Source organism: Bufo bufo, chromosome 2, assembly GCF_905171765.1.
Source record: "Bufo bufo chromosome 2, aBufBuf1.1, whole genome shotgun sequence".
NCBI lineage: Eukaryota > Metazoa > Chordata > Amphibia > Anura > Bufonidae > Bufo > Bufo bufo.
In genome coordinates, this window is record NC_053390.1 from 401812200 (window position 1) to 401820586 (window position 8387).

Sequence of the window (8387 nt, forward strand, 5' to 3'; positions counted from 1 at the left end):
GTAATATTGTTTCACTAATATAATAAGCATTAGCAATTCAATGAGTAATAGCTCAAAGAGTAAAGTAAATGTCCATAGGAAGCTATCAAGCTAGCTGTCCTTTTTCAATTGCTTTGAGAAAATAAAACCAGTGATCCAGTTCTTTTTAGCATTTTCATCTGTGCTAGTTTTAATACATCAAGCCTTTTAAGTGTTTTACATAGGTATGTATTTTATGATTGGTTTATCATAAGGGACATGCTTTCATTCATTGGTTTACAAAAATGTCATACAGGCGATTTTCTTAACTTTTTTTGTGCAATGTGTAGTCCAATCAAACTACAGTTTCTCTTGTTCTTGCATATGGTACACTGATCTAGTAGCCGCATGACATTAAAACCAGAAGACAATAAAAAATAACTTATCACACTTATCATACTCAACACATCTGAAAGATGTACAGTATATAGACATAATAAAGGGGGTTGCTCATGAAAGTAGTGATCTGGCCAGTGATCACTAGTCAGTGATCTGATTACAAATATTAACACTTTCTGACAATGTTTTGAGATAATGAGTTAGTCCTTTTAATCAAAATACAATAACCCTTAACAGAATTGGACCCTTAAAATGTAACTTTTATTATTACCAAATGGAGAAAAATATAGAAAAGGCTGCACTCACCAGCGTAGATAAAACGATTCTTTATGGATGCAAAAAGATAAAATCTTCGGGCTGGAGCATGCGATGCGTAATACACAAATGGAATCGGTGGCGACGGCCATTTCGCGCTAACTTGCGTTTCGTCGGGCCAGTCTGGCCGGACGAAGCGCAAGTTAGCACGAAACTGCCGTCGCCGCCGATTCCATCTGTGTATTACGCATCGCATGCTCCAGCCCGAAGATTTTATCTTTTTGCATCCATAAAGAATTGTTTTATCTACGCTGGTGAGTGCCGCCTTTTCTATATTTTTCTTCATTTGGTGATATTACCTGCTGTTGAGGCTGTGCACCGCTGTATGCATTTAAAGGGACAGGTAGTTGAGGACCGGGTACATATACATTTTTTGACGTCCAGCAGTGCCGCCTTACCCCTATTCTCTCCACCACTGTAACTTTTATTATTATTCAGTTAAAATATATGCCCATGTCTCGGTGGCTGATAATGACACAGACATGGGCAAACCAATTAGCCGCCCAGACTATTACTGCACATATGGCAATCACTACAATTGTGACTAATACAACAACAAACAAATAGGGAAGAGGGTCCTTCACTAGGTGTTGAGGTGTAGAGGCTAGTGTCTCACTCTGCGGGAAATCTTTTCCTAGCAAGAAACTAATCTAACCTTAGCCCAGGGACCACCCCTGATGGTGGGGTTTCCCTGTCTGAAGGACCCTCTTCCCTTTTTGTTTGTTGTTGTATTAGTCACAATTGTGGTGGCTGCCATATGTGCAGTAATCGGTGGGCGGATAATTGGTTTGCCCATGTCTGTGTCATTATCAGCCACCGAGACTGGGGCATATATTTTAACTGAATAATAATAAAAGTTACATTTTAAGGTTCCTATTCTCTTAAGGGTTATTAGATCTTATTACAAAGCCTCCCTAAAAGTGCAAGCCACAGAGCCCCATAACATTGCATACTCACATTTGTGCTGGCTGATTTCTTTAATGTTCAGTGCATCTCATAGCTGTTTGCATGGTTTGTGGACACATAGTTTGAGACACATCCCATAGATACTCAGTATTCATGAGGGGAGGAGTTTTAACTTTGTAAACCCTTCAATATTCAGTCATTAACCAATCAACTGTGCCTGTTCCCTAATCTATTAAAGAGTAATTGTTGTTTTTTTTCCGAGGATTTAGGGCTGTATTACACCAACAGATTATCTGACAGATTTTCTGACCAATTATTCGTCAGATGCCCATTTACACACACAGATCTTGGTCAGATAATCTGTTGGTGCAATACAGACCTTGGCATTGGTGTCCAATCAAAACGATAAAGATTCAGTAGACATCGGTTTGTTAGCTTATTGAATGTCTACAGTAGCAGGCATAGCACCTCATCATGATAATCAGAGTAACATAGCTTATATGGATGAAAAAAAACATATGTCCATCCAATTCAGTCTGCAAAGTTGATCCAGAAAGGGAAAAGAACCCATGAGGTAGAAGCCAGATCAGAAGGGGATAGGATAGGTGATTAATGTTAAAGTTCCAGAAAACTCTTCCATAGTGCAAGATCCTATATCAATGCATTGACTTTTACTGTAATGATTTTATACTGAGCTTTACTATAACACCAGAGGAACCATGTGAAGACCATACTTTGCTGTTCTCTTAATATGTCATTTTATGATGTTTAAAGTTAATAGAGAGGTTCCTTCTTTAAGGGTCCTTCTTGCCTTCTAAATCTAATAGCCAGTGCAGATTCAGATGTAGCATGCACCAGGACGGTCACTTTAACGTGATGTGTTATATCATTGCAATGCTTTTTGTTGTATTAATGTGTTAAGATTGTTAAAATAATGGTGGCTACTTCGGCAGTCATGCTTAGTGGCCCTGAAGAGCTACTGCCATCCAAAGTCATTGTATGATATTCTAACTCTCCAAACAGTCCTTTCCTAAAGTTACTGCCACACAATCAGGTTTCCTGATGCAGTTTTTTAAAGTCACTTTTGGTTTTAGCTTCCATAACTGCTTAAGGAAACCTAACTTGTGTGGCTGTACCCTTTACTTAATGTACCCTTACTGTTGTCCGAAACTGATGAAGAATAGGCTTGCTCTTCTTCTACATTATAGGATCTGTTTGGACTGTCTGACAACAGGCTAACCAACTGCTTCTAATGCACCTCTAGACTATAATTACTTATCAGGAGCAATGCAAGATAAGTAAAGCAAAGTATTTACAAATTAAATCAACATTTTATTATTTTCTACCATTCACTGTTTGCTGGCTAAATTTATTTCAGTTGCTGAAATAAACTCCCTTTTGGTTTTGTCAGAGCTCTGCTCGGGCCGAGTGGAAAGAAACTAGCAATTCAGCCTGAGCAAAACTCGAGCAGCAGGCTGAAAGGGCGGTGTGCTTTAATACTGTTCTTAATACTGTATCTCAGGCTGGGTAGCAGATAGAGATGTAAACCTAGTTTTGTTTCAAAGCTGACAATCTAAGATGTAAAACAAGACCGTGCAAGATAGCTGTCAGAAATGGATCCCAGTGAAAGCTACATAAAGACCACATTTGTAACTGGTAGCCTGAAATATTACCGTATTTTTCGCCGTATAAGACGCACCGGCATATAAGACGCACCCAATTTTAAAGGAGGAAAATCTAGAAAAAAAAAAGATTCTGAACCAAATACTGCAGTAAAATATTTTATATCAACTGTATAAAGTTAACAGCAGTTTAAGAACAATTTTATGTCAACCATGTAACATATTAAGAACTATCTTTACTCTCATTAACAGTCAGAAAAGTCAGTAAACAGTGAAAGTAACAAAAATAAGGCTGTAATGTTTTTATTCGAACCCCAAGAATTCCTCTTCTTCGCTGCTATCAGAAATGTGGAAGGACAGATCCACGCAGTCATTGTCATCACTTTCTTCCTCACTGATGTCAAATAAGACGTCGTCTTCTATTCCATCCAAGGCATTACTAATGCCACACTTTTTGAAGGATTTTACAACAATGTCCTCCTTCACGGAGTCCCATGACCTTTTAACCCATTCACACACTTGTGTGATAGTGGGCCTCTTCATCCGCCCAGTAGGCGTCAGATCATGGTTCCCAGCTGACATCCAGGTGTTCCACTCCTCTCGCATCAGAACTTTGAACGGTTTGTTAATGGAAACGTCCAGAGGTTGCAGCTGGCTGGTAAGACCACCAGGAATCACAGCTATTTGGGTCTTAACTTCCTTAAAGTTCTTTTTAATAGTTTCTGTAATGTGCGCTCTGAACTGGTCAAGCACCAACAAGGAAGATTTCTTCATAAGCCCGCCAGGACGTTTGCACCACACTTTGTCAATCCACAGCCTCATGCCATTTTCGTCCATCCACCCTTTATCATGAACGTGCACGACGACTCCCCGTGGAATTTCTTTTGGTAATGTTTTCCTTTTAAAGATCAACATCGGAGGCAGTTTGGTACCATCTGCACAGCAGGACAGCACAACTGTGTAGTGGGTTTTCTCATGCCCTGAGGTTTTTACGGTTATGGTTTTGGCTCCTTTGTTATCTACGGTTCTGTTAGATGGCACATCAAACGTTAGCGGGACTTCATCCATGTTCCCAATCTGGCTAATTTCAAAGTTATTCTTCTTCCTCGCATCAATAACAAACTTATGAAAAGATAGAATCTTTGATTCATATTCCTTTGGCATTTTTTGTGCAATCCTGGTTTTGGTGCGCATAGAAAGGCCAGATCTCTTCATAAATCTAAAGCACCACGATGGTGATCCGGTGAAATCCTGAATGCCTTTCTCCACAGCAATGCGTTTGGCCTCATAGATTATCATTTTTGTTGAGACAGAAAGTCCATTTTGCCGGTGACGGGTGATCCACTCCTTCACTTCTACCTCTAACTCTGGCCACTTTGCAGTTGGTCCACGTAAGGTGTGCTTGCTTTTATCCAACTTTTGGAGCTGATCCTCCTGTTTCCTCCACTCTCTTATCATTTTCTCAGTTGGAGGTGGCCCGAAGTGTCTCTCCGCTGCTCTGTTTCCATGCTCCTTAGCAAATTTGATTACTTCCAGCTTGAAAGCAACTTTATATGCCAGTCTCTTCTGCTTAAACATCTTGAAAAGGATAACGGTACCGTAATTTTCTACAAGAAATCCAGAAATTACCAATATGTTCTTCATTTCCCCTCCCCCCTTATATTTCATCTGGTGCTTTCTTATCCAGCCATATTTCATCTGGTGCTCTCTAACCCCCCATATTTCATCTGGTGCTCTCTAACCCCCCATATTGCATCTGGTGGTCTCATACCCCCTCATATGCCATCTACAGTACCGTAGTTTGAGTGAATGCTGCTGGAGTGAATGTTGTGGGATAGTCTGCAGCCTTGGTTTACAGACTGTTACACTGACCATGCAGGAGTCATGGGAACAGCTATTCATCACACTGACAACATATGGGACATATGGGGAGACTTTATCATCATATGGGGGCACAGGAACAGCCATACTGCAACTTTTTTAATCAGTAAAATCAGCCAATACTTGGCTTTAAATGTTCATTATGCTCTTACTAGGTGTGCTGCCCTGATATTCTGTGTGTATGCACATTTTACATTTCATTTACCCTGTAGTTGGTCCGCCTGAACACTTTCTCTCCATACACCATACACGCTGCCTGGCAACAGTATGATGTAGGGAGGGGGGTGTGTCTTCTCCCCGTGATTCGGGGGCGGAGCTTGTGGAGCCATTCTTCTGCCCATCAATCATGGGCATCCAATAGAGTAGTAGGCAAAGTGGGGGCGGAGCAGGAGCAGCAGTATGAGGTAGGGAGGGCAGTGTCTTCTCCCCGGGATTCGGGGGGCGGAGCTTTGGCGGATCAATCAATCACGGGCATGAAATCAAGGAGGAGCAGGGCGGAGCAGAGCACGGACAGCACACAGTAAATCTTGGCCGGAGGAGGCGGAACTTATGGAACAGGAGGGGCAGACGTACAGACATTTCAGGGCAGCAGGAGATATGCCCAGTGCCCGGGAGATATGCCCAGAAGCGGATTGTGCCCACACTGCCCAGCAAGGAGTGAGACTGCCCGGGGAGACATGAAGAGGCACAGCCCGCACTGATGGAGGGAAAGGTAAGCAGCTCAGCAGAGCGTTGACATGGTGCCCGGGCAGCACGTGGTTAGACTGTCGGGAGGGGGGGACAAGGCGCGCTTTAGGAGGAAGAGGGAAGCCCGAACACACAGAGCCTGGCCGTGCAGGGAGGGTCAGAGAAGTCTCCACAGCCCGCAGTACATGCCACAAATCCAGCCTGCAGCACACACAGCATAAAAAGAGGACTGCGAGCAAGCACCACACAAAGTTAGGGGCAGTTTTAATGCAGATAAAATGTGTATTCGCCGTATAAGACGCACCAACTTTTTCCCCCCAGTTTTGGGGAAGAAAAAGTGCGTCTTATACGGCGAAAAATACGGTAATAACAGCCAGAGTGGAAGGGGGGGGGGGTGGGAGGGGCTGATAAGCTGCATGGAGGATAGAATGATCTTTCACCCCGGTCTAACTGTACATTACCACAGGGTGAGGGTAACATAGACTTCTGTGCATGTTATGTGTTCCCATCTCCTTCATCAATCAGAGAGCATACTTTCGCTCTGACTGTCACATATGGGTTGTCTTTTTTCCAGGAAAGGAGTGAGAATATGATTGCTAACCCATCTAATCACCCCATTAGGCTTTATCTTGACACCATGAACCAGGCGCTTAATAACATACAGATCACAGTGTCAAATAAGTCACACATCAAACACTAGCACTTCCCCCACACACAGAACCATCAAGTTTACGTTTTATACTGTTCCTATCCTGTCCATGTCCTATCTTTTCCATATAATATGCAGACCGCTTCTCTAGCAATACCTGTTCCATGATACATTATTAGTAATAATAACTATTAGAGATGAGCGAATTTCAGGTTATGAAATTCGTTCATGCTTCGTTTACTGGTAAAAGTTGAATTGCATTATGGATTCCGTTACCACGGACCATAACGCAATTCTACGACGGAATGCATAACAGAATGCCTTTAGAGGAATTCCGTCTAAATAGAAGTATATTGGGCTGCAAAACGGATCCGTCCCGTTTCCGTTATGCAGGAGAGGACTCCCTGCATAACGGAAACTGAACTGATCCGTTTTGCAGCCCATAGACTTCTATTATAATGGAATGAATAACGGAATGCCTCTAAAGGCATTCCTCTACAGAATTGCGTTATGATCCGTGGTAACGGAATCCATAACGCTATTCACCTTTTACCAGTAAATGAAGCGTGAACAAATTTCAAAATATGAAATTTGCTCATCTCTAATGTCTATCACTAGAGAGGAATGTAATATATTTCTTTCGTTTTATATACTGTATTTTTCGGTTTATAAGACATACTTTTTTAGCAAGAAAAAAATCTTGCTAATAAGTGCCTGTGTCTTATAAACGGCAGTCAGGGAGATCCAGCATGACCAGACCCCCTTACTGCTTCCTTAATGATCAGGCAGAGTGCACATGCTGTGCTTTTCCCGATCACTGAGAGAGCTGTGCATCTGCACACACTTCCTGCCGACACCAATCTGTATGATCAGTGGCAGCAGGAGAGCACATGGGTAGAAAAGGCTTACAGCTGTACTGAAAGGAAATACAAATTTCAAGTACAGCTTAAGGACCTTTGATTATGTCATCAATGGGAGGAGTCAGAACAGAAGAACTATACAGCTTGCAGTAGTGCAGGGAATTATGAGTTTTTATTAAAGATAAGGGTGTCTGTGTGTGGTAGTACTGTATATGTGTATATGGGTGTAGCAGGGCTGTATGGGTGTAGCAGAACTGTATGGGTAGAAGGGCTGTATGTGTATAGCAGAGCTGTATCTATATGTAGCAGAGCTGTATCTGTGTATGGCAGTGCTGTGTGTGTATATCAGAGCTGTATGTGTACCTGATGCGTCTTATAAAGTGAAAAATATGGTATCTATGAAAAAGACTTCTGACAGAAAATACATTTTCACTCACTGACTGTATCCAAAAAACTATTTTCATATAGTTTTACAAAGCAAACTAGTTCTGAAAACCACAGTAAGCTTGCCTCCTGCACATTTCTGCATGGCACAGGGGCACCACAGAAAGAGGTGTAGGGTATTTTTCATGGCTTTGTGATTATTTGCTTCTCCATAACAGCTTATTCAATAACGCCTGTTACACACGAAACCTTGTCAATATTTTTTGGCTTCATCTTATTTTAAAAATGACAGCAGAAAACGTAAAATAAACAAGAATGCTGCAAAACTCAAAGTATGAACAAAAGCCACCACCTCAAACCACATGCATTTTTACCCGTGCCAACTTGGGTGGTATTTTTTTGCTTGGAAAAGTGGCAACCCTCGACAGGCTGCATCCATAATGGCCTGTACTATAAACAACAGAATAAAAAGCAATAAAAAAATGTTACCAATGAAAACTATGAATTGGCCCGCAAAAACATGACCTTACGCAGTTACGTCATCGTAAAAATAAAAATGCTCTGTGTCTTGGAACGACGCGACACAAAATCAAATCATTTTGTAAAAACAAGTTATTATGCTTGTAGAAAATAATAAAAATATCAATTTGGTATCATCATAACCGTACTGACCCATAGAATAAAGTTATCAAGTTATCTATACCACACAGGTAATGCCGTAAAAGA